The 24,931-nt window shown below is 38.2% G+C and overlaps 1 protein-coding gene across 1 annotated transcript in view; it reads right to left on the bottom strand.

Moving 5' to 3' along the window:
- The window catches only part of Erbb4 (erb-b2 receptor tyrosine kinase 4), a 1,076,399-nt gene that overhangs the window by 93,854 nt on the left and 957,614 nt on the right, over window positions 1-24,931 (bottom strand). The gene's annotated exons all lie outside the window — the stretch shown is intronic.

Genomic DNA, 24,931 nt, shown 5'->3' with positions numbered 1-24,931 from the left:
AAAAAAATAAAAATACTGCTGAAAATGGGAAAAATTACCCACCCTAATGTTATCATATGAGAAAGAAACTTGTGGATGCTTCAGGACTTAGATTAATAACTCCTCAGTTGCTTTGAAGCCCTGGCTAGAAGATTATCACTTCAATCCTGGAAAAGTCAGTGTACCTATGCATATCTGGTTATCTGTGTAACTGATAAATTTCTTTCATCAACAAAATCAAATTTCAAAAACCACATAGAAACTACAGTGAAGAATCCCTAGTTCAAAATCCTGCCTGGTTTGTCCATGTACAAATGAAAATACTATCTATTTGCTTGTTAAGGCATGTAACAGTAGTGTACATTCCACACAGATCCTTGGCGCTCTGGCAAATATCTCACCCCTGGGTTTCTATGGCAGGCTCTGAAGGTGCTAGATCAGCAATGATTTGCAGAAGTGGACCTGATTTAGCAATGTCCAGATGGCAAAATTGGGACTGATTATGTCCTCTTTGGGAGTTAAAATGTGCTCATGGTCAGACAGCAGTTTCCAAAATTATTGGACACAAGAAGCAGCTGGGAACAATTTAAAATGCAGATTATATGACCCATTTCCCAAATTCTCACTCTCTAGATTTGAGGAAGCATTAGCATTTTTAAACAAGTATCTTCCCTCCTGTCTGCTGTCAACATTTTCAAGAAACTGAAGAGTATGTTACATTGTTCTATCAACGGTGGTTTCTAGTCTTGACTGAAGCAAAACTTCTCAGCCTCTCCCATGACAGTTAATCTTTATTTTTAATTATCTGTGAGGGTATTTCCAGAGAGGGATGTGAGGTAGGAGGGTATCAGCTGCACTTTCAAAAGGACTGGGTTTAGTATTTATTGAAAAAGGAGGAAGCAGAAGGCAAGCTGAGCTCCTCTTTGTCTACTTCCGAATCTGCCCAGATGTGAGTCACTCCTGTCTACCTTGCGGTGATGGATTGTATCTCAAACTGTGACCCATGACAGCAAAAGAAAAGTAGCTAGTCCTTCCAGTGACATTTAAGATATGAAATAATCCATTCCCACTGCCTATCTGCCCTCCCTGCTCATGTCTCTCACATCATCCACTTGTCCCCAGCTGCCCTGGCTTCATCACTATCCCTGATATCATCCACTCACTGCTGAGGCACAGTGCTTGCTCCATCTTCCAAATAAATGTTCTTTCTTCAAATATAAGGTCACATCTTCCTTTCAGTCTCATTGTGCCACTTTCCCAGAACTCTCTTGTCCATGCACAGTACCTGTCCCTTCCATTATTCCCAGTTAGTTTCTCTTACTGTGTAGCTCTAGTTGGCCTGAAACTCTGTGTAGAACAGACTGGCCTTGAATTCACAGAGATCTGCCTTGACCTTTCAGAGTACTGGAATTAAAGGGATAGGCCACTAAATCCCTGTAGCACAGCCCCCTAAATGCTTCTTAACTGCTATTATCTTTAACAGATTATAAGGTAGATAAAATTAGAGTTATTTTGATGTTTTCTTTTTTGTTCATTATATATATTTACCATTCGAGATAGTAGGACTCATCTAATGAGACTTATCAAAGAGTATTAAAGAGTGAATGGAGCTCTGGATGGTGCTCTACCATACTAAATCTGTACAAACAATGGGGGTACAATCTATATAAGCTCTTGTCTAAGTATAATATCATTGCAACAAATATGACCTGAACACTTCAATTTCAAACATTGCAATAGCCCCTGATTAGAAGCTCAAAAAGAAGTATAGGAATACCAATATTATTTAAGAGAAATCTCTAGAAATATGAGACAGATGTTTTGCCAATCTGTGCTGAGGGTCTGAATAGATTATATTTAATAAAAAGTGATAGACCCAAAAGTACCTTTCAAGTGTAAAGGATCAGATCCAAACCTCTATCTGTTGTTTGTTACCTGTGCTGTGCTGGTGATTCATAGATACAGTTGAACTTGTGTACCACTAGCCTCACTGGTGCAGGTTTTCACTTACAAAACAGACATTGACAGTAAGTGCTTCTTCAGGTTATGGTTATCAATCCTACCATTGTCCATCTTAACCTAATATGTTGGACTCTGAGTGATGATTTCTAATAGGTTACCCTGTACCTATAAAGTTCCATGCACAGACTTGGAGACTTGTCTAAGTGACACACCGTGGTCTTATGAGCAAGCATGGTGCAAGCAGAGGCTTGACTGGCACATAGATGCTGGGGCTTTGCTCTCCAAAAGGCCAACTTCCATGTTCTGATGAGACTCAAGTATCACCTCAGTAGGGGGAGACCTTGTGGAGGATTGTTGGGTGAGTAGGGAATTTGCCCCAGCTAAGTTTACAGACCAATGCAGGTAGAGCCTCCTACTCCCTAACTGAAGCAGAAGCAATTCTCAAGTAACTCGGAAAACCACTGAAGAATAAGAAGAAATATATGTAGTCTGTTCACCAAAGTTTTCAGCTAGATTGCAATGCCACAACAGATAATTAAAATCACTGCATTTTGAAAAAAAAATGATGTCACAACCCCACAAAAGTACATTCTGGGTTAGGAATTCTGCATTTATTGTGAAATATGACGAAAGATAAAAGGGGGAAAGGAATCATCTTTTAAAAACCTTTAGATTAAAATCAGGCACACCTAGACCATTTATATTTGAAGCATAAAGAACAGCTAGTTCATCTGGTACTGTTCATTTCCCTGAGAAAAGAGCCCTTGATGGGGTCATTTGTGTGAGTCACTATATAATTGGAAGCTATGTTGACCAAAGAGCTGCAGTGACACAATAAACTTGCGTACTTGTAAACTTCACAGGAGTTTCTAAGACTTGCTAGAAAAGAGTAGCTCATGGGCAAGCAGAGCAATTCTGCATTTTCATTCTGTAACCTGAGTAGTTACCCTTTGGCAGAGGACTATTGTTGGTGATTAGGGCCTCTAAAAGGGAGCAAATCCTCTTGCTACTTCCAGATTCAGATTTACCAGTGGGGATCTACCCTGATGAATAAGTTGTGTTACTGAAAGTGCAGCCCGACTCTTAATCAGTCCCGAAGCTAAGTTCAGAATAATCAAAGGTCAGACTTGCATTGTGCTAGTGCTCAGAAGCATTTTCTCTTGCCTTTGGTAAAAGTGGGGAAGCAAAGTTGGGAAGCCCCTGTAAAAGTCCATTTTCAGGACATTTTATAACAATTCCACAGACATGTTCTCAACTCTGAAAGAGCCTTGACATTTCTGAAAGAGATATTGCTACCCTTTTATATGAGGCCTCTGTGTTCTCTGAGATGGTATTGTTGTTCAACACAATGGCTTTCACTTCCTAAGCAGCAAGGTTAGGAAGCTTTTCATTGTGAGGTAAAAGGTACCTTCCAACTACAAGTAAGCAACATGTTTTCATCTCTTTACTCTTTTTTTTTTTTTTGAATCAAGAAACATGTTCAAAAATACCATAATAAAAGAATGAGGTGGGGGAGTTTTTGTATTTGTTTTCCAAATTTATGCCTAACAATCTTGTTATTCTTTAGGAATTCAAGATTAAAGACTAAATTTCCTTGACTCTAGGATGGGATGGCAAACTAGTTTCTTTAGGACTTGTTTATCATCATCAAGAGCCAGAGGTGGCACAGGTCCCCAGGGAAACATTGCCTTCCATATGCAATGAACTGATTCCTTACACAAACTCATAGAGATTGGGATAAAATGCTTGGGATCTACATAGGTTCAAACCAGACAAAAATCCAGCATTGCAAAGCAAAAAATGGACATAGCGTTCAATCCATAATCAAGAAACTATTTGCAATTGATACTTGCTGGGAAAGAGAAAATCACTTTTCTCTGATAGAGTGCACTAGGTGTACTAACCACACTTTGGGGCAGTCTTCCTGCTCAGGAGTGCTTGAACAACCAGAAGACACTCCATTTGTATGTGTGTGTGCAAGTGCTTTTTGTTTTGTTTTGTTTTGTTTGGGTAATTTTTTTTGTCTTAATGGATTTTTGTTTATTTGTTTTGATTTTCATGTTTTAAGAAACAGAGAAAGAACATGAAGTTGGCAGGTAGGTAGGAAGGTGGGGATGATCTGTGAATGAATTTCAAGTATATCAAAAATTTTAATGAACTGTTGTTGAAGCATTTTGAGAAAGAAAAAAAGAGAAAGACACACACACACACAGAGACAGACAGACAGACAGAAAGGTGGAGGATTAGTAAGCATAATTGATTCAGGAAATACACAGAAAGTGCTAGGATTCACAGAAGTAATTTTTAAATATAATATAACAATCCCACAAAGCAATCAAATGAAAATATTCTCATCATCTGATATCTGCTTGCCTGTGCATTATAATGCTCAAATATAAGTAATGTATGCACTAAGGAATATGTCAGATATAGATGTTATAAGTAACGATGAATATATGCTCCCATATTTCTAACTCTCTGCTGGCTTTTTCTTTGCCTCTCATTCCCCAACATTTAATTATATATTTTCCTCTATGAAATATTTAATAAATGACAATAGTATATTATTTCTAGAATTAAACAAAAATATATTTCTCAGATACAGATCACAATTTATTTTATGTTACGAGGGTATACTATTGCCTGGACTCCAATGTCTGTGTTCCAAATTGTTCTAAAAATTTTGTCTTTAAATCACACACACACACACACACACACACACACACACCAGAAAGTTTAACTTGTACTATAACTTCTCTAGCTATAGGTAGTTGGATATACTGGCATTGCCAGGCACAAATTCTCTCCAGTTGAACAGGACTTAAGTTCAGTTAGATAGCTGTTGAAATAAGAACGGCGGGGCTGCGTCCCCAACACTCGGGCCGCTTGGCTAGCTTATGCCCGAAATAACAACACACAAACTGTATTCATTTAAGAACTGCTTGGCCCATGAACTCTAGCTTCTTATTGGCTAGCTCTTACATATTGTTCTAACCCATTTCTAATAATGTGTGTAAGCACCCCAAGGTGCGCTTACCGGGAAGATTCTAGCCTAAGTCCATCCTGGGTTGGAGTTGCCTGGGAGAGCGGAGCCTGGCGTCCCTGCTCCAGAGAGCAGAGCTGTCGAGTCTGAGCTCACTTCCTCTTCCTCCCAGCATCCTATTCTGTTTACTCCACCCATCTATGTTCTAAGCTATGAGGCCAAGCAGTTGGTTTATTATAATTAACCAATGACCTTCCTCCATCAGATAGCTGTTGGATATCCTCAAGATGAAAGTGCCACCTTTGGATATATCTTGCCAGAACAGTCACCGTTGTGGTTCATGGGTTTTACAGCTGGGTAACTTGGCAGCTTGCATAGCACCTTCCAGAGGCTTCCTGGTTAGTTCTAGTTCTCTTGTGGACTAAGTATGTGGTGCTTCAACAACAAGTCTTATCTTCAAGTTCTGGGCAGCAGCCAAGATCAATGATATTAGTCTTTAGAGTATGAGGAGGTTTATATAAATGTCCCCATGACCTGAATGGAGGTTCCCATGTTCAGTAGGGTGTGTATATATGTGTATGTTTGTTTGTGTGTCAACAGTAAATAAAATTGAGGAGATATAGGAAAAGTTAGAGAAGAAATCATATAAATATAGTACTCATAAAGCAAAATAATTTTAAATTAAAAAAAATTCTAAGAGTTTGTGGTGGGGTGCACACTCCTAATCCCAGCACCCAAGAGGCAGAGGCAGGTGGATCTCTAGGAGCTTAAGTCCAGCCTGGTCTATAGAGCAAGTTCCAAGACAGCCAATACTACACAGAGAAACCATGTCATAAAAAAAAATCAAAAACTAAAATAAAGTCTAGGGCAGTGAATTGAACTTTCCTGGATGAATCACACCTACTGGAAAGCATGTGCTCAGATGGAAGTACACTTTTGTACATACACAAAATTGTACTATTCTTCTTCCCATAAAGGCTTTTTGAAGGTGTAAAAAACAGAACAAGGCAAATGTAAAAAAAAAATAAACTTAGACTTTTCTAGTAGGGGAAAACTATATACAGGAAAAAATAAGGTGAAATAACATTAAAATAAAGAAGAAAAACAGGGTAGGAGTGGGTATTAAATTATCTGTGAACTTCCATAAACCAGAACTCAGGCAGAGAAAGCCAAAAGAAGAGAACAAGAATGGTTGAGTTTGTTCCGAGGAGAGAAGAGAGGGTCAAGGGCCTTTGTGAAAGGCCTCAGAGGACGGCGGCCCACGCGGGAGGATGTTACAGGTGGACTTGTCATGTCACACGAAGAGGGCAGCTGGGAAAAGGCACTCTGCTTTTAAAATCTGTACGGAGATTTGTAAGTAGTAGATACAGAGAACACTGCAGGAAAGTCCACATCCTGTCACATATGGAGGTGGAAGGAATGTCACTGCAGTCTGTATGTGACTCAGATGGCGTCTTTAGTACAAGGACTAAACAAACAAGGGAGGGAGAAGAGAGCAGCTACCTCTGACATTGAAGAGTCAGGACTTAGAAAAAGAAAAATGTAAAAATGGGCTTCATATTTCATACCCCAAAATATAAAATAACTGCAGAATAGCAATCTGGCACTTTATTAAGAGCCTCAGGAGCAGTGTGCCGTGCCTCTGGGTACTTTGGATTTTGCAGAAAAAAAAAAAATAGTATCCAAACAAGGACAATAACTAAAAGTCTGCACATACTTCTGCAAAATACATATGTATATTTTCTTCTTTTATAAACAAAACTCTTCAAGGTGGAGAGTCTTGTGTTTCATGTACAGCATTGTCAGTTCATCTGACAGGAATGAGAAAACTGACAGCCCTCTAGAGAGCTGCAAGCGGAAGTCCGGAACCACACAGACCTGATCCCGCGTGTAATGAGTCCAAACAGAGTGGGAGGGAGGCTTCTTTTTGCAGGCCCTTCAGACAAAGACTGGAGTGGCAGCTGCCTGCTTGTCATGCTCCCGCCTCCTCCGTGGCCTTCTGTCTCAGCAGCAGCAGCAGGAACAACATGAAAAGGCTGCCGGGTACTGGCATAGGTCAGCAGTCATCGAGGCTCCTGCATAAATCTATGCATTTATAAAACATTTATCACAAATTTGCCACATGTCTGATGCCATGCAACGTTTTGGGGAGGCTGTGGTAAATAAGATTCGCATCCCCCTGGGAGGGCTTCAGTGTGCTGAGAGGGAAATGAAAGAGGTGAGGTACATGAGGAGCCAGCAAAACTGAACCCTAATAACAACAAAGTTAAGTTCTTCAACTTTAGCACTGGAAGAAGCCCTTAAAACACCAGTTCTCAATCTGTGGGTCATGATCCATCTGGAGGGATCGAATGACCCTTTTCACAGTGCTCATCTATTAGATATTTGCATATCAGATACTTGCATTATGACTCATGACAGTAGCAAAGTTAGAGTTACAAAGTAGCAATTTTATCGTGGGGGGGGGTCACCACAACATGAGTGTCAGGAGCCATTCCCCCCCCCCCAAAATATTGCGGGGACTGTTGAAATAAGAGCAGCGGGGCTGCGTCCCCAGCACCCCAGCCGCCTGCTAGCTTATGCCCGAAATAACAACACACAAACCATATTCATTTAAGAACTGCTTGGCCCATTTCTAATAGTGTGTGTAAGCACCCCAAGGTGCGCTTACCGGGAAGATTCCAACCTATGTCCATCTTGGGTCGGAGCTTCATTGCGTGTGCCTCAGAGAGCAGAGCTACTGGGAGAGCGGAGCATGGTGTCTCTGCTCCAGAGAGCAGAGCTGTCGAGTCTCTCCGGGAGAGCTGAGCATGGCGTCTCTGCTCCAGAGAGCAGAGCCGTTGGGTCTGAGCTCACTTCCTCCTCCTCCTCCCAGAATTCTATTCTGTTTACTCCTCCCACCAATGCTTTAACCTATCAGGGCCAGCCAAGCAGTTTCTTTATTGCTCAACCACTGAAATCAACAGATTGATATGACACTCCCACATCAGGGGACCATTGCCCTGGGGATTTTGCAGAGAGCCCCACACCCCAACGGTATTTAGAACTGTTTTATTGGCAGAGCCTATCCCACACCCAACTATCTTGAGAGTTATCTGTTAACAGAACTTGTCCCACATTCCAACTATCTAGAGAGGAAGGTGTGTCAACTTGCGACTTCCTGACCGAGGAATAGTGACCTGACCGATCGTAACCTCCTGGCCAATGACCTCGCAACCGGCTGGAACCATCGCTGCAAGATTCCTTCCTGCCCATGTCCCTGTCCCCCCACCCCCCATCTCAACCCCAAATTCCTCATCCAGGGACTATATAAGCTGCAATCATGATGCTAATAAAGAGAGGATTTGTCAAACCTAGCTTGGCCTCCTTCCTTTCTCCCACCCATGTCTTTTCAGATAGCGCCTCTCCGTGACCCTGGAATAACTGACCAGCCAGGCTGGTTACAACCCCTAGACTAACTGACCCGCCAAGGCAGTCTACACATGAGGGACTCTATTAAAGGGTCATGGCATTATGATGGTTGAGAACTATTAAATTGTAAGGATGCAAGAATTTTGGCTCGGTGCTCATGGTTGATTGGGACCTACATTGATTTTAAATGACAGGGGGGATAGACAGAGTCTTGGCAGCAGGATGTGGATAGGAATCTGTCATATCCAGGTCATATGAATCTTTGTTATGCAAGAAGAAATACCTCACATTGTGTTCTGAGAAAGGGGAGAATTTGCTTCCCTTCTCCTTTCTTTTTAAAGAAGAAAAGGTTTAGTAGAACAAAGACATTGCCCACAGCTTCCGCGCTGGAAGCAATGGGCTGAGAGTGTGTTTGAGTAGGCCTGTGAGAGACTCCACTGCTAAGTTACATAATTTCACAGAGAGCTACACCTGAGAGCCTAGGGCGCTTTGTTATAATCATATGCTTCATAATACTAGGAGGAAAGCACATGTACTTTTTTTCTTCTATTGAAATGAAGAACATTTGTAGTTAATAATTAATACTTCCTTAAGGCTCTTAGTAATTACTTAGGAAAAAACAAAACCAAACCGACTTCATGCTCATAGTTTGCTGATCAATCCAAAGTTCATACTCAAAGAGGAAAAGGGGCTTATCCCACCAACATGAAAACTGAGTTCTTACTTTTTTTTGTTATACTTTACAATACTGTAGCCACTTGATTATCATATGTTCAAAACCACCTGAATGAAGCTTCCAAAAATACAACGCTAACTGCAAATACCCGATTCATGAGGTGGTACTGCGGTTTTTCTGGGTTGCCCCTAACCAAGTTTCTCAAAGGCTTTGTATCAATGGAAAACTCTCAGACAAGATTCACTAGGGCAACAAAAGGTATCTGTAACACAAAGGATGGATTAGGACTGGATGCTAACTCTAGGCTAGGCCAGGTATGGCCCAGCGGGGTTGAGACTACTTGCTAACTCTCTGGCACCAAGTCAGCAGGAAAGTCGGCTATACTAGTTAGCCATATTTTTCAGATGAAGATCTATTGAGAGGACTTTAATGTTTGTCAGTGACTCCCAGCAAAACACAGAAGTAGGATTTGACATGGAATGTGGCTAGGGACAGAGAAAGTACAGTCAGAGAATCTTAATGAGATTGATTTTTTATAAAGTTTTCTGAATGAGGAAATGCTAGAAATTAGTCTTGATGGATAGTTAGGGCTTGGGCGCAGTATTTCATCCGGAGAAGCATCTGATGATCAAATGCCAGAAAGCCACACAGTGAACAGCAGGCTGGGCAGATGGAATTGACAAGAGATTACCTATCACATTGGAGGCTCCAAGCTCTGAGGAGTCACTTCAGACTTTGATGTTGATAAACATTATTTATGAACAAACATAAATTTTGTTAATTTTTTTAAAAAATTATTAATTTTTCCACATGTCATGCCCCACATATGGAAGTTAGTGAGTGACTTCTTGGTGGTGTTTCTCTCTTACCAATGTTATGTGACTCCAGGAACTGAGTTCAGGCCATTAGGCTTGATGACAAGTGTGGTGGGATTTTGATCTGTTTTAACCACTTACATTTGGGACAGCAAGCCCTAGGGCATGGTCTTGTCTGCTTATGACACAGCTTCAAAACTGCAGGAGAGGGCTGCACATGCTCTCTTGCTCTATATTTACTCACTGAGCTATTTCCAAACTTGTATTTGGAGAGATTACTCACATTGGCAAAAGGTACTGGAGAACGTTCTGTTGAGGAGAGGAGAGATAAGCTGTGCAATTGTCCTAACACTGGCTAGGAGATGCTCTCCTGCTGTAAGAAATGCGGTTACAATGCTATTTTGATGATAATAGCAAATGACAGGAGAACCACCATAACAACAATAGTAGTAGTAGTCAAGAGTTACTGTTTTCTACTGCTGGATGTAGTAGACTAAAAGATGCCTACACCTAAAAGTTATGGATGTTTCAATCCCTTAGACACATGTTCCTACTGAATATTGGAAACCAATTGGGCATTTGCAAATGCAGTTAAGTAAGAAATTAAGACAAGGAGAAATTATTCTGGATTATCTTAGTGGCCTTTAACTACAACACCTGTGTCTTCCTAAAATGAAACTAAGGAGGGTTTTGGAGAGATATATATAGGGAAAGGACGATGTGGAGACACAGCAAAGTTTGGACTAGTAAGGACATAGCTAGGGAGGTTGGCAGCCATCAGAAGCTGGAAAAGAAGCAAGAGTGGATTTCCACCCGTTACCACCCACAGCTTCTGGGGAAAGCAAATTCCTGCCAATATTTTGATTTCGACTCAATGATTCCCATTTTAGATTTTTGGCTTCCAGAACCACAAGAAATTAAATCTCATTTGTTTTAAGCCATCGGCTTGTGGCACATTTTTACAACCCCCTATAGAAAATTTATAATTGTTACCAAGTTTTTCTTGTAAGAGGGCCAGCCTTCCGGTATGTAGACGTGTATATGATATGGAGATAGTGCTTGTGTATCTTAACGTCACCTACAACTAAGTCTTCTCGCATGCTATGAAGATTCGGTCTATTACCATTTCATTTGTCAGGCTAACTACTCCATCACAAGGACAACAGAACTTGGTTTGACCACCCAGTGAAAGCAAAATATTTAGAGCCCGGATTAGTTCTTTGGATTCACCTTTCCAGAAGTCTGAATAAGTGAAGCTAATTCTCTTTATCTTTCAAAGTCAAATGGAGCTTAGGACTTGGCATAGGAAACACCTGATGTATGCATGAAATAAATCTGACTCTGAACAATGGTGCTGGGGCCAAAGTGCTCTAGTGAAGTGAAGAAAGGCATCCTAGGTCTTAGGATGCAGAAATCAGACGACCATGAAGGTATCTGAATGCTTGAGAAGGTCCTGCATTGGAGTAGGAACCTAGGATTCTCTTGATCTTGCCTTGAGAGCACAGGCTTTGCCCTCTAATTCAGAAATGATCATGGAGATTTGTCCCTTTCATATATAAGTGATTAAAATGTGGTATGTCTATTCTACTCTCTCTTAGAAAGTATCTGTCAATTTTTGTTAAGGTATTTTTATCTGGCTTTTAGTAGGTTGCCCCAGGGTTAGGAAGATGCAAGAGAGACCAATTTAGTATAAGTGTCGTCAGTGCTACGACAAAATACTTGAGACAATCACCCTGAAAGCACGAACCTTTATTGTGGGTCATAGTTTCAAGGTTTCTGGTCCATTGGTTGCATCACTGTTGAGTGTGTTGTGAGGGAGAAAATTATGGCAGTAGGCACACGATGAAACAAAGCTGCTCCCAAAAGAGTTTCCCGGAAACACAGGAAGAGAGGAATGGATCAGGGTTCCAATGCCTCCTTATGGACACACCCCCAATTGCCTAAATTCACCTACTGACTTCTACCTAATGATCCCCCTTAATAGCAACATAATCTGGTGACAGAGTGACCAACATAAGGGCAGTATGGGAATGTTTAATATCTAAACTGTAGCACTGAAGTTTCTTGTCTAGAATAACATGAATATAAATAACAAAGATAAATGCTAAAGCTGTAATACACATGCTCTAAGAGTTTTCAAAACCTATTATCTTTCATATTATACAGATGAGAAAATTGAGCTTTCAAAAATTTAATTAATCTTATTCTAATCATATTAACCCTATGTGATGTAGACAGAATGCCTTATAAGATGTATTTGACTTCAAATTTTGTGCAGTGAATCCTAAATTTAATGACTTGACTTTAGAAGGTAAGTTTGAACAAATAAGATGATGCAGCTCATGCGCCATACAGGTGCATAGGGAACTCTATTAGCAAATACGGTGATGCAGCAAATGTAGCATACAGGAGCATAGGGAATTTAACAAGAAATATCCATGAACTCACTGTTCTTTTTCTAGAAAAAGCCAATACATTCAGTTTCCCCCATCACCTTGATATTGAAATACCACAAAAGTATTTTATTTTATTTTTTAAATTGACAAATTTTCATATTAGCCAACAAATGGTAAAGGCATCCACTTCTAAGTCCTTAGTCTACAGGTGACAAGTGAAGCTTTGAATTAGACAACATTCCAGAGGAATTTGCTGTGATTATGAAGAGAAGGGAACTGAGAAAGATTAAACACATGATAAAAAAGTACTTATATAGAGAAGTGAGAGAAGTGGGCAAAAAGACAAGCGATCAGAGCAACAAAGACTCCCGAGGAGACATTTAAGGCAAAGAGAGCAGTGGAGAAACAAGACAGAGAAGCACTAGGTTAGGTTAGGGTCTGCTGAGGAGATTTTGAAAATAGATGCATAACTTGAAGGATTATATTTTATGAGGGTATTTCCATAGGCTGATGGGCTTGATGAAACAAATAGTAAATTTACCTTGGAGGAAAATGTTTATGTAGAAAAGTAAATTGCAGTTATGCCTACTGTGTATTTGTGTCTGTCATCAGGTTATTGACTTGAGAAAGTCAGGGGTTGTTTCTGGAACTCAATCTCTTTACCAATTTTATGTACATAATAACAACTTTGCAACATTTGCATAAAATGTGTATATAGATATTTATTCATATATAGGCATATAACAATAATTAATGAAAAAAAGAAGGCAAGATTTTAAAAGAGAGCAAGGAGGGGTTTGGGTTTATGAAAGGGTTTGAAGTAAGGAAAAGGAAATGAGAAATAATGTCAATATATTGAAATCTCAAGAATAAAAAAATCAATAAATAAAGTACCCAATATGGTATATAATTATAGGAAATGTCTTATCAATGGATTATTTTAATCTTAACATAAAAAACTATGATGACATATTGAAGTGAATTGAATACTAAATCGAGTTTTACACTAATGGTTGTATTGACTCTTCATGAATACCTACAGCTAACATTTTATATCTGATTTGCATTTTTATGGGCCACAAAAGGAGGTAATAATATTATTACCTTTCCATATTGGATTAATAATAACAAATATTAAATTATTCTTCTGACAGTTGAAGTTTTATTAAAAAGCAATCATCTGAAAGTAATGAAGATAATAAAGTAAAATTATCATCTTAAATAAAATTTATTCAAATTAAGTTTCAAGATAATAAACAATAAATGAAAATAACAGTTGATGAAAAGAAGATACAGATTAAGAAAAAAATAGTTCCTCCATTCAAAAATTGGGAAGAACTCATCTGATCTGTCCCTCCAAAAGAAGTTAATGAGAAGGGAAAAATTATGGATTATTACATTTAGTAGTGTGAAAATACCTGTATTAACATAGAATGTAGAGATGTATATAGATTTAATAAGTCTTCATCAGAATATCAACAATAGGCTTCACGGAAAGTGGGAAATGTGTTAATTTTTATATAAAAGTATGGCACAAAACATGACACTGGCAGAAAAAATATGTAATTTGATGGAATGAAATAGAGGATCCATGTATAAATCCGTGAAGCTAAGTTACCTCATTTTTGACAAAGATAGCAAAATTAGACAATGGAGAGAGGACAGTACCTTACACAGTACCTAGAATAATGTATTCATATGCAAAAGAAGATCAGTATCACTCATTGTAAAAAAGTCAACTCCAAATGGACAAAAGATATTAATGAGAGACCCGAAGCTATGAAAGTGCTAGAAGAAAAACATTACAGAATATAGGAACCGTAAGAATGGTCTCAAAGACTTCTAGTTACTTAGAAAGTAAGACCTCCAAACAGACCCATTGAACACATAAACTTATAGTTTCCAAATGACAAAGGAAATATTGTCAAGATATAGCCCAAAGAATAGGAAGTCTTCATTAGCTATATATTGAGAAGAGAAATAATATTCAGATCATACAAGTAACTAATAAATAAAACCCTAAGTCAATAAACGGGGCAATGAAATGAAAAGACAGCTATCAAAAGAAGTACAAATGGCTAATAAATATGAAAACTGTTCAATAGCCTTCATCCTCAGAAAAATGAAAATGAAAACTACACTGAGTTTCCATCTCATCACAGTCAGAGAAACTATCATTAAGAAAACAAGTAGGCTGGGTGGTGGTGGCACACACCTTTAATCCCAGTACTCTCGGGGGGCAGAACCAGTGGATGTGAGTTCAAGATCTGAGTCAGTTCTGTGATAGTAATGGATGCACAGAGAAACCCAATCCAAACAGTTAGTATATATATATATATGTGTGTGTGTGAGTGTGTGTGTGTATACACATATGTATAAAATAAAAAACAAGACAAAAACAAGTAATAAATAAATAAAATTAAAAATTAATGTTTTTAGGATAAGCAAAAATCTGTTGCAAGACAAAACAAGTAAAAAAAAACAAATAATAAAAACACATGCAGAGACATGGGCGAGGGATTCTTATACTCATGGTAGATATAAATTAGCTTTGTCGCTATGCAAACAAGTATACAGGTCCCTTAAAGATTAAACTGGAAGTAGAATATGACCTAGCTGCAGTTTTCCTTGTTATATACTGACAGAATGCTAAATCAACATATGAGTCTGTGTTGCAAGACCAAATAACACAAAGGAGAACTCTGTCATGCCTATATACCCAGCAGCAGAATGATACTTAAAACTCCTGATAAACAGGTATCTCTGGGGAATTTCCAAGTCAAATAAAAGCATTGCCTGTTTCAATCAAGAAATTCCAAGGAAGGGCAACAGGAAGAAGTAGATGTATGCCCCTGGGGATACTAAGTCTATGCCTTGATTTAGCTAAGATTTTTGCTCAGATATTGCTCATATATTGTGCTTATATTTGGCCATATATCATTGTAAATGTCTTTGTCAAGGTATTGTCAGGATGTGATTTATACCAAAATGAGTAGAGTTTCAGTAAAGCAGATTACCCTCCACAATGGCTCATAGAACGGACTTTATCAAATCAGCCAGTGCTTCCTCAGTGCTTCATTAGAATGAAACTAGGAGGAATTCTGCCAGTAGGTGGCTTTGGGGATCTATCTGCAAATCTACAGAATTTAGACTCAGCATGCCTTCACAATTGTATGAACTAATCTTTATAAAGGAAGACAAATCCAAAAATCTTTTCCTGGGTAATGTTAACTAGCACTTGGGAGACTGGACCAGGAGGATTGGCACAGTTTTGAAGTCAGACCTAGCTACACTGCAAGGATGTGGTCAAGCAGAGAAAAGATGCTCTCTCAAAACATAAGAAAACAACAAAACTTCACTTCTCTCCCAGTCCCCATTTCATTTCCTTCCTGTTCCTTTCTGTGATATATATCTCTATGTATATGTATGTACATGTATGTGCACATATATGCACAAAGAGATACATAAATTTATTGTCTGTTCATTTTGTTCCTCTGGAGAAAGTTGATTCTGATTAGCACACTATAACAGAAAAGAGAATTAGAATATTTATAAAGGGAATAAAAAAGACAAAATTTATTAATGTGCTTAAAGATTCTTTCTTCAAACTCTAAAAAAAAGCAAAGTGATTATCATAAAAGTCATACTAGTGGCTATTATGAAAGGTGGGGAAGAACCACAGCCAAGGTAGGTGCATATAGAAGGGACTTTGGGGATATCTTCACCTAAGTGATAGAAACATGGATATTTCCTCTATAAAATTGCATTAAATGGTGTATATGCATTGTGTAGGCTTTTCACATCAGTGTTCCACTTTATAATAAAAAGTCAAGGAGGAGGATAATAATAGTCAGTAGCTATTAATAATAGCTAGCTCAAATCAGAGAATAATTACCTTGGAAACTATAAATTTGCTCAATTTTTTTAGCAGTAAAGTTCAAAAGTAACTTTTTATTGTATAACATTTCTCTTTGCCTCTATGTAACAACTGACCTAATATTTATTAAAATAAAATAATGACACAATAACAGCAGAAAACCTTTCTACATAATAATTGTCAGAGAATCAATTCTAACGACAATTCAGGTGGTAGGAGAAGGCAATTCACAGATGGTAAGTTAAAAGTTATAAATCACTTAGGGAACTGTCCCTTATGACATGTAAACTAGAATACTTCTTGGTTCATGAATCCTTGGCACCCAAGGCCAACAGGAAACAGTATACTCTGCTAGCCACCTTCTGTAGTGTACATTCACATAAATAAAGAGATGCCAATCATGTGAGCAAGATGAAAATAAACAGTATGTAATCTTTGGGTGAGAGATGAAAAAGGGACTGTAGAGATGACACTACCTCCTTCAAAACTGCATTTATGCCCACAAAGACTAGAAGCTCGTGGCACATCTCTAAAACTTGGCACATCACTAAGGACCACTAGATGACTATGTGAATTGCTTGGAAGTGGTATCCAGCACAGAGTAATGAGATACTTTAATGTCCTTCTACTGAATAGACCTGCTTCTGTAGATACTGTAGATACATATTGGCTATCCTTTTTGAATGTGCAGTGACAATCTAAGAGTGTATAAGTTCTAAAATAATTAAACACTCACTGGACTCCACTAAGACTCTCCTAATGCCCATAAATATATTCATGTTTTTTTTTCTCCAGCTGAATTTCCAAAATAAATGCCAAATCCAGCCAGAAGATTTCAAAATACCTCTTGAATCCTACTACTTAAGCAAATAAAACTCACATAGATCTGTTTACCTCTCTATGTTTCTGTTCCCAATATTTTAATTCACATATTTATAATTCTTGGGTGAGACACTATGAACCTAACACTTTCATTGCCTTACATCGTTGGCCACCTTCTTATGGAATACTAGGGCATTAACATTTCTTAGATTTTCTTAAGATAAAATGGCTCAATTTCTCTAGCAAAATTATTATCAAGGAAATTTCTTCAAATATATGTTATCTAGAGTATAACACTAAAGGCATTCGAGTTGGCAGTTCTCTTCCTGCTCCTTTGGGAAGCCAGCATGATTTCCTAACGAGCAGCGTGGGAAAAAAAAGAGCTCCATATTACAGCTTTCTGTTCCCTGCATGTAATTAGAACATTTAGTTTCATTGGGTTTTAAAGTTGTTATTCATCAGATTACAGGGGGGTATGTATTCTATTTTTCTAATTCTTGATAATTTTTTTGTAGGTTGTTGACAGCTTACATAAGATTAATAGGATTACAAATGTAACAAACATATCACTGTCCTGAAAGAGTTAACGTAATCAGTGAAAGTTAGTTATTACTTGAATCAGGCATAGCATATCCATTATGTTAATTATATTGATTTATATTTAGTTCATAAACTTCCATTTCTATTTTTCTGTCAGCAGGACATTGTGACATTACTGCTTGATGCACTTAAGCAGGACTCACGACTACCGATTGGCCACCAATTATACACTTGTAGAGGTATATATCGCTTTCATTTTAAATAGTGCTATTTTCATTGTCAGTATCCTATTAATAGAGCATGGGAACATTAGTGAAAAGAGACAGAAAGCTGTTTTGAATTTAGAACAAAGCCCATTAGGAAACCTCAAATGAAATACTAAAGTACTAAGGAAAGGATAATTGATATAAAGAGATGAAACAACAAGACAGAGAGAGAAAAAAAAACACAAATCGGGAACACACAAATTTGAGTTCTGAGACTTCTGTGCTGTTCTATTATTTTCAACTTCCAACTCAAACTTCCATACCTATGCATGATCTCCTGCCTGTGTTTGTTTCTGAATATTTTATAGTATCCTGAATATAGGACAGAGTTAATACTGCATGAATGCTAAATAAAGAAACTGATGTTTTGAGAAATGATTTGTTCAAGTCACTCATGACAAGAGATGGGACTATGCCCATCCTCCACTACTTCCTTGCTAACTAGTATCTGGTTTCTAGAAACATTGGTATGGTTTTAGGCAAAGGTAATATGTGGTCACAGTTACATATACCATGAGGAAAGAAGCTGCCCAAATTTTGAAGGATGGCACAAATGTTGGAGTAATTGCTGCTCCTGCAGAGGACCTGGGTTTTGGTCTCAGCCATCCAGAGCTACAGTCACCAGGGACCTGACATCTTCTGTCCTCTGCAGATACCAGGTACGTACAAGGTACATACATATGTCCACGCAGGTAAAACATTCATATGCACAAATTAATTAATTAATTGAGTTACTCATCCAGGGGCTTGTGCTCTCAGAATTTTCAGCAGCAGCACTTTTTACAAGGTATTTGGGGGGAAATTGTTGGATACAGATCACCGTGTTTTCTTTAGAGAAAATTCAGAATTTTAATTTTAGAAATTGAAATCTATATACCACATGTGAGAAAACTTTATTTTAGTTTTACTTTTCTGATCAAGATGGGGGAACAACTTAATTCTCAGGGGAAATAGAAGTTAGGCGGATTACTTGACAGGCTGATGGACTGTGGGGAGTGGGGTCATGACTGGATAACAAAGATGGGCGAAATCCAAGATTGGTGGGCTTCCTTCTCACCATCCCACTTCATGCCTAATAAAAGCCTTTCTTCTCCATGTGATTTTGCTTTGTGTGTTTGAGATTTCCCCTGCTGCTGCCTGTTGTGCTTGAGATATTTCCTGACTCATAATTCTTTAGCTAGCAGAACAAACAAACCCAGTCAACATTCCTAGACGGTAACACAACAACTAAAAACTGGATAAAAACATATCAAACATTGTTACTTAAGACGTTGGCTCTCCATAGGTGATGAAGAGAGGTAACTCTTGGGTGACGAACTCCACATCTGCTCCAATTTAGTCCTCATAGTAAGTTTCAAGGCTGTCTAGTACAAAGAGAAAGCACAAGTTTCCTACCATCTTATGTCACGTGGGGTTGGGGGGGGGCTCAGAAGACTGAGCCCTGGTGCTGCCCCTCATTGGGGGGTCATTGTCATGCAAATCTGTAAGTGAATATGTAGGTATCACCAAGGAAGTATCCAAATTCCTTACCTATCAAACATTGCATGGTTTTACTTGTGCTCTGAAGAATTTCTATTTTCAATAGCCAAAGTAGAAAATGCCCAGGCTAGGACACATCAGCTAAAAACTAAAGAAAGTGGTGAAATTAATGCAGATGAAATGCAGCTGAGGTCTGACCCAAAGAAAATCAAAAGCGAGTCTTGAAATTTATTTTTAAGTAACTTACCACCATCTTAGAACAATGCTTAAGAATGTTTGAGGGAATAAAATTAATCTAGTCTTGAATTATTAACAATTCCCACTTAACCTGACAAAAGATCTAAAGTACACAAAGAAGTAGAAATACGTAAGTAATAGTGGGGAAAAAAGGTCAAACTAGAACCAGAAATGAAAAAATTAATGCTACTAGTATGTAACAATATTAAGATGTTGTGATTATATTCCATTTGCCAAGAAGCAAAAAGAATAGGAGACATAAATAACCACCGATTTACAAGTGATATGAAATGGGAAAAAATGGGGAGCAGGCTTTTATTGAGAGGGAGAAGGGATAAATAACACTGAGGATTTTGGGGAAGGTTTAAGGAAATATTCTTTCATATTTACCTTAAATAAAACATACATAAATACATGTGCATATATATATATACACACACATAACATATATGTCTATACACACATGTATATACAACATATTATATATACACACACACACGTGTGTGTGTGTGTGTGTGTGTGTGTGTGTGTGTGTGTGTGTGAAGAGAGCTTAAATGAAGTTATCTAGCCATACCATGTAACAGAATTTCCAGTACCAGGCATGTCTGAGAAGTCCAAGATACTCCTGATACAATAGAGGTTATTACCATTGCTCTTGGTTTCTTTTGCTTGTTTCCTATAGAAAGAAGGTAAATCCCTATCACGGAAGACACCACATAGTTCAGACAAAAGACTCAGAAGATTAGAGCTGGATCTGACTTGAAGGACTCGTCCTGAGTACTATCTTCCAGGGTACCAGAAGTTGCCATTCAAGTTATGAAAGGAGGAAGAAATCAGTATCATACCCATCTGTGATGCCTATGAAGCACAACAAGGACCATCATTTCAAGATATCTCGAAAGGTGCTCATATCATAGCAGCAACCAATAGCTGTCTAATTGGACTTAAGGGTTTTCAACATGAAGAAAATCATACCCAACACAGGAAATCTAGCCAATATTCATGGCTGGTGAGGTCATGAATTTTAGAGAAGATCTTATTTATTGCCACTTTACTAGAACCGCTTAATTCCTAACTGTAATGATTTTAGACACATAAGGCTGATACTTCCATGTTCTGGAGCCATGCATGTGCAGATGGGCCCTTGGGTGGAGGTACCTAGTTAAAGAGCCCCGCGTGACCCACATACAAACATGCGTGGTTATGTCCACTACAACTCAGCTAAGCTCTTGTGTGCATGCATGAGCCTGTCATCTGCTTCATCTGCATATGATGCAGTCACACCAACTCCCTGTGCTCATCACTAAGCAGCTTTTAAAAAGCTGGATGTGTCATCTTTCTCTCTCTTTGCACAATGATTCCCCAGGCCTGTAACCACCCCCTCTAATAAACTCCTAAGAGGGTTTGTTGCTTCGTGTTCCATGTTTCCTTCTCTCTCACGCCAGGTAATTTCACCAACTACATTCTAAATATTTATCCTTCTATACACAGATATATTCATCCCTTATCAATGAAGTGTCTCTTTGCAGCAGAAAAAGACAATTGCAGAAAAACACAACTGGTCAAAACGTCTATAAATACCAATTATGGCGTGCCTAATCCTATGTGTGCTACTACACACAGCTCCTGCACCTACGGCTCAAGGAACATTGGGGAAGAGAAGGCAGCCACACTCAATATTTTGCCATATATGGCTGTCTAAACAAGCCCCAAATAATGATAATACTACAATCATCTAACAAGGAAAGGGGGAATCTCCAGAGTCCCTATCCCACAACAAAGCATTGCAGACCACTCAGGCTATGGAAAGAGGGAGAACTAGTCTTCCCAAGGGATGAGCTTCCAGTTGGCTAGCCAATATTAAGTGATAAAATCACATACATACAAGCAACACTTAACAGCCTCAGCATGCTGTATTTATATAGCTCAGCATAAATATGCATCAATAATAATCAAGACAAAGAAGCCATGTTTAAATGGGAATAGATGAATTTGACAGGGAGTAGAGAGAGCAGGAGAGGTGTTGGAGGGAGATGACATGGGTGGGTGTTGGAGGGTGGAAAGGGAGGAAATGATGTAATTATATTTTAACTGCAATTTAAAAACCATTAAGAGGTGGGAAAAGGGGAAAACAAGAAAGGTAGTTTGGAAAAAAATACAAAATTACAAATAATGAGTCAATATTGGAGATAAATGAAGTCATTGAAATATTCAGTCAATTTTTCAAAAACAGGAAAAGGGTCCAAAAGAACAATGAATATAGGGTCAGGTGGAGAAACAGCATAGATGTTAAATCTCAAATCTGCCGCACCAATGACCACATTAAATTGCCAACAAAAATTGAAATAATAGTGGAACGGCTACATTAATAAGGGGTCAAGTAAATTTCAGAGCAAAAATATAGTGGGGAAAGAGTATAATTTTATGATAATAAAGGGGTCAGTTTTTAGAGTGGATATAACAATTCTAACCATTATTATTAACATGGTTTCAAAAACTCAAGACAAAAAGCCTACCACAGTACAGAAATACAATTGATTCAAGACATAAAGTTGAAGAAATTTAGCACCATTTTATATTCATTGATAGAACAACTGCAAAAAAAAAAATCCATTGTTTGTTAATTCCATACAATCCCTGTGAAGATTCCCCCTTCTTACCATAGATATCCTCAAGACTTAGACACGTTTTCACTTGGCAGATTGGTACCTTAATTTGCTTAAACTTGATGTGGGAGTCTTCTGTTTTGTGTTGATTTCATTGGTTAAATAAAGAAACTGCTTGGCCTTTAATAGAACAGCAAATTAGGTAGGCGGAGTAAACAGAACAGAATGCTGGGAGAAAGAAGCCAAGTCAGGCAGTCGCCATGATTCTCCCAACTCCAGAACTATGCAGGTTAAGATCTTTCCTGGTAAGCCATCTCGTGGTGCTACACAGAATATTAGAAATGGGTTAGATCAATATGTAAGAGCTAGCCAATAAGAGGCTAAAACTAATGGGCCAAGCAGTGTTTAAAAGAAAACAGTTTCCATGTAATTATTTCGGGTATAAAGCTAGCTGTGCTGGCGGCAGGGTGCCAGGAACATAGCCTGCCGCTCCTACTACATAAAGTTATATTAAGAACTCTCAAATAGTTTGAATTCTTGACTGAGGAAGAAGACAGTCTGAAGTTCAAATGCCAAGCAAAACTTCTGTGTGCACCTGTAGTTTGCACATAGGCTAGAGGAGGACTGTGGGAGCAGTGTAAACAGTTAAAAAGAGAAGATACCAAAGCCACCCTTGGACACACTGCTTGTTGGCCGCCTTCCTGATGTTGCCCTGCTCTCTCCTTTTGCATGGCTTGGTTTTCAACTTCTCATCTACTTTATGAAACATTACAGAATTGCCTCTGCAGCCAGCACAGAATGGTGCAATGAAGTTAAAAACATTGATTCAGTTTCTGATTTCCAGCCTTGTTTGCCTATTCTTGTTCTTGCTGATTCATGTATTTTCACAACCTGTAGGCTAGTAGGTTATTATGTGTTTTTACTCACATAATTCACCCTTAGTCTTAGACTTTCCTCTAGTTTCTCTCTGCTCTGCATCAACCCTGGCTTCTGTTGTAAAACCTCCAAGACTATACTTATTCTCAAGAATCATATTTATTTTTGTTTTAGAAATTATAGTTCATCTGTCTTCACTGTTAATTTGATATTCCATCCTATCATATATACATTTTTTTTCTTTTTTTCTTGCTTGCTTACTTATTTTTTGTTTAGAATGCCCCATGGCTCCCTTGCTGGCCTTAAACTCTCTTTGCAGGCAAGGATTCCCATGAATGCACAACTCTCCCTTCACTACCTCCATGGTGTGGCATTACATGTATGTACTGCCACAACCAGCCACTGTTACATTACCAACTTCTACGTATAACTTCCTGTGAAGACTATAAATTCTATGTGGCCACTAGGTTTTGTGTTGAATATCATGATACCTAACCTTGTCTAAGCACAAGGAAATCTTGTAAATACTTGACACCACATAAACATATATTCATGACACTGCTAAATTTGTGGATCTGTTTAGCTGAACTTTTACAGTTCAAGAATGTGTTCTGGTTTATACCTCATTTAAAATAAGTTGAAATTCAGTTAATTTGATTCATGCTTATGTTGGCACATTTCTGCATCTGTATGTAAATGTTTTATTTTTATAAAGTATAGAATTGTAGTTATATCCATGGCAAGATATTACAGTTAGGTACACCACATGATAATTAAAAGTTTATAGCCATTAGCCCACATTATCTTTCTTAGAACTTTGTATGTGCTGATATACACAGTTGTAGCAAACAAGTGTTTGCCTTTCCCCTCTTAATTAGTGCTGCTTGATGCCTTTTCATTCCCAGGTGAAAAAGGATAGTTAATGAATACTATTAATAAATGAGAAATAATATTAAATATTAATGCCTACTGCTTTCTTAGCTCTGGATAGTATAGAAGGATTTCCCTTAAGCATTCCTTTCAGTGACCTGATTGGAAGTTGATTTTACTGCATTTAAAATTATAAAAGACCTTGTAAGCTTCTTCCTTTCTCCAGTGAGGTTGACTCACAGAAAAATCTCAACAGTAGTAGCAGTAGTAACGTCCATTTATCTACAATAAGGTACTGATCAGTAGAAGATAGGAAAATGAGATTAACCTCTTTGTACCACTTCTCTTTTAATAAGCAACAAGCTATGTGCATGTCTGGAACTTATTTTTTTTTAATTGTTTCATTTTGTGGAACTCCATTTGTGATCTAAAACCATCGTTGGTGGGGAGAGAAATGACATTAGCAACCCAACCATGGTAACTACTGTTGATATTAAATAGATAAAATACCCATTTCATGATAACTGGTACATGGAATTTAAAAGAAAACATTTTCAATAATACGCTTAATTGATAAGTAGTCTTGGTTCAGATTTTCATTTTAGAACCTACAATTTGCACCAAGAAACACATTCCTAAAGTAATCAGTTTATCTTTCTGGAATGTATTTGAGGAGGTGTTAAAGATGTAGATCAGCTAGTAGAGTGCTTGCTTTCAGGAATAAAGTCCTGAACTTGATCCCAAGCACCCTGTAAACTAGATTTTGTAGTGTACACCTATAAACTGAGCACTGGAGAACTGGAAGCAGCGGTATCCTGAACTATGCAGTATATATGATGCCAACATGAAGGACACAAAACCCTGAATAAATTCACACCTACACATGGACACAAACGTATCTGTTGCATCTTCACTTGTTTTAAAAATAGGTGAACGTACCCCTTTTTCCACAACCTCTCCAGCAAAGGCTATCATTGTTGTTTTTGATTTTAGCCATTCTGACAGGTGTAAGATGGTATCTTAAAGTTGTCTTGATTTGTATTTCCCTGATCGCTAAGGAAGTTGAGCATGACCTTAAGTGTCTTTTGGCCATTTGAACTTCTTCTGTTGAGAGTTCTCTGTGCACCCACACACTG

The sequence above is a fragment of the Alexandromys fortis genome, unplaced genomic scaffold, assembly GCF_014885135.2.
Source record: "Alexandromys fortis isolate MF-2015 unplaced genomic scaffold, M_Fortis_MF-2015_v1.1 scaffold_40, whole genome shotgun sequence".
Classification (NCBI taxonomy): Eukaryota; Metazoa; Chordata; class Mammalia; order Rodentia; family Cricetidae; genus Alexandromys; species Alexandromys fortis.
The sequence above is the reverse complement of the archived record's forward strand: the minus strand, read 5'-3'. Positions and strand labels throughout refer to the sequence as shown.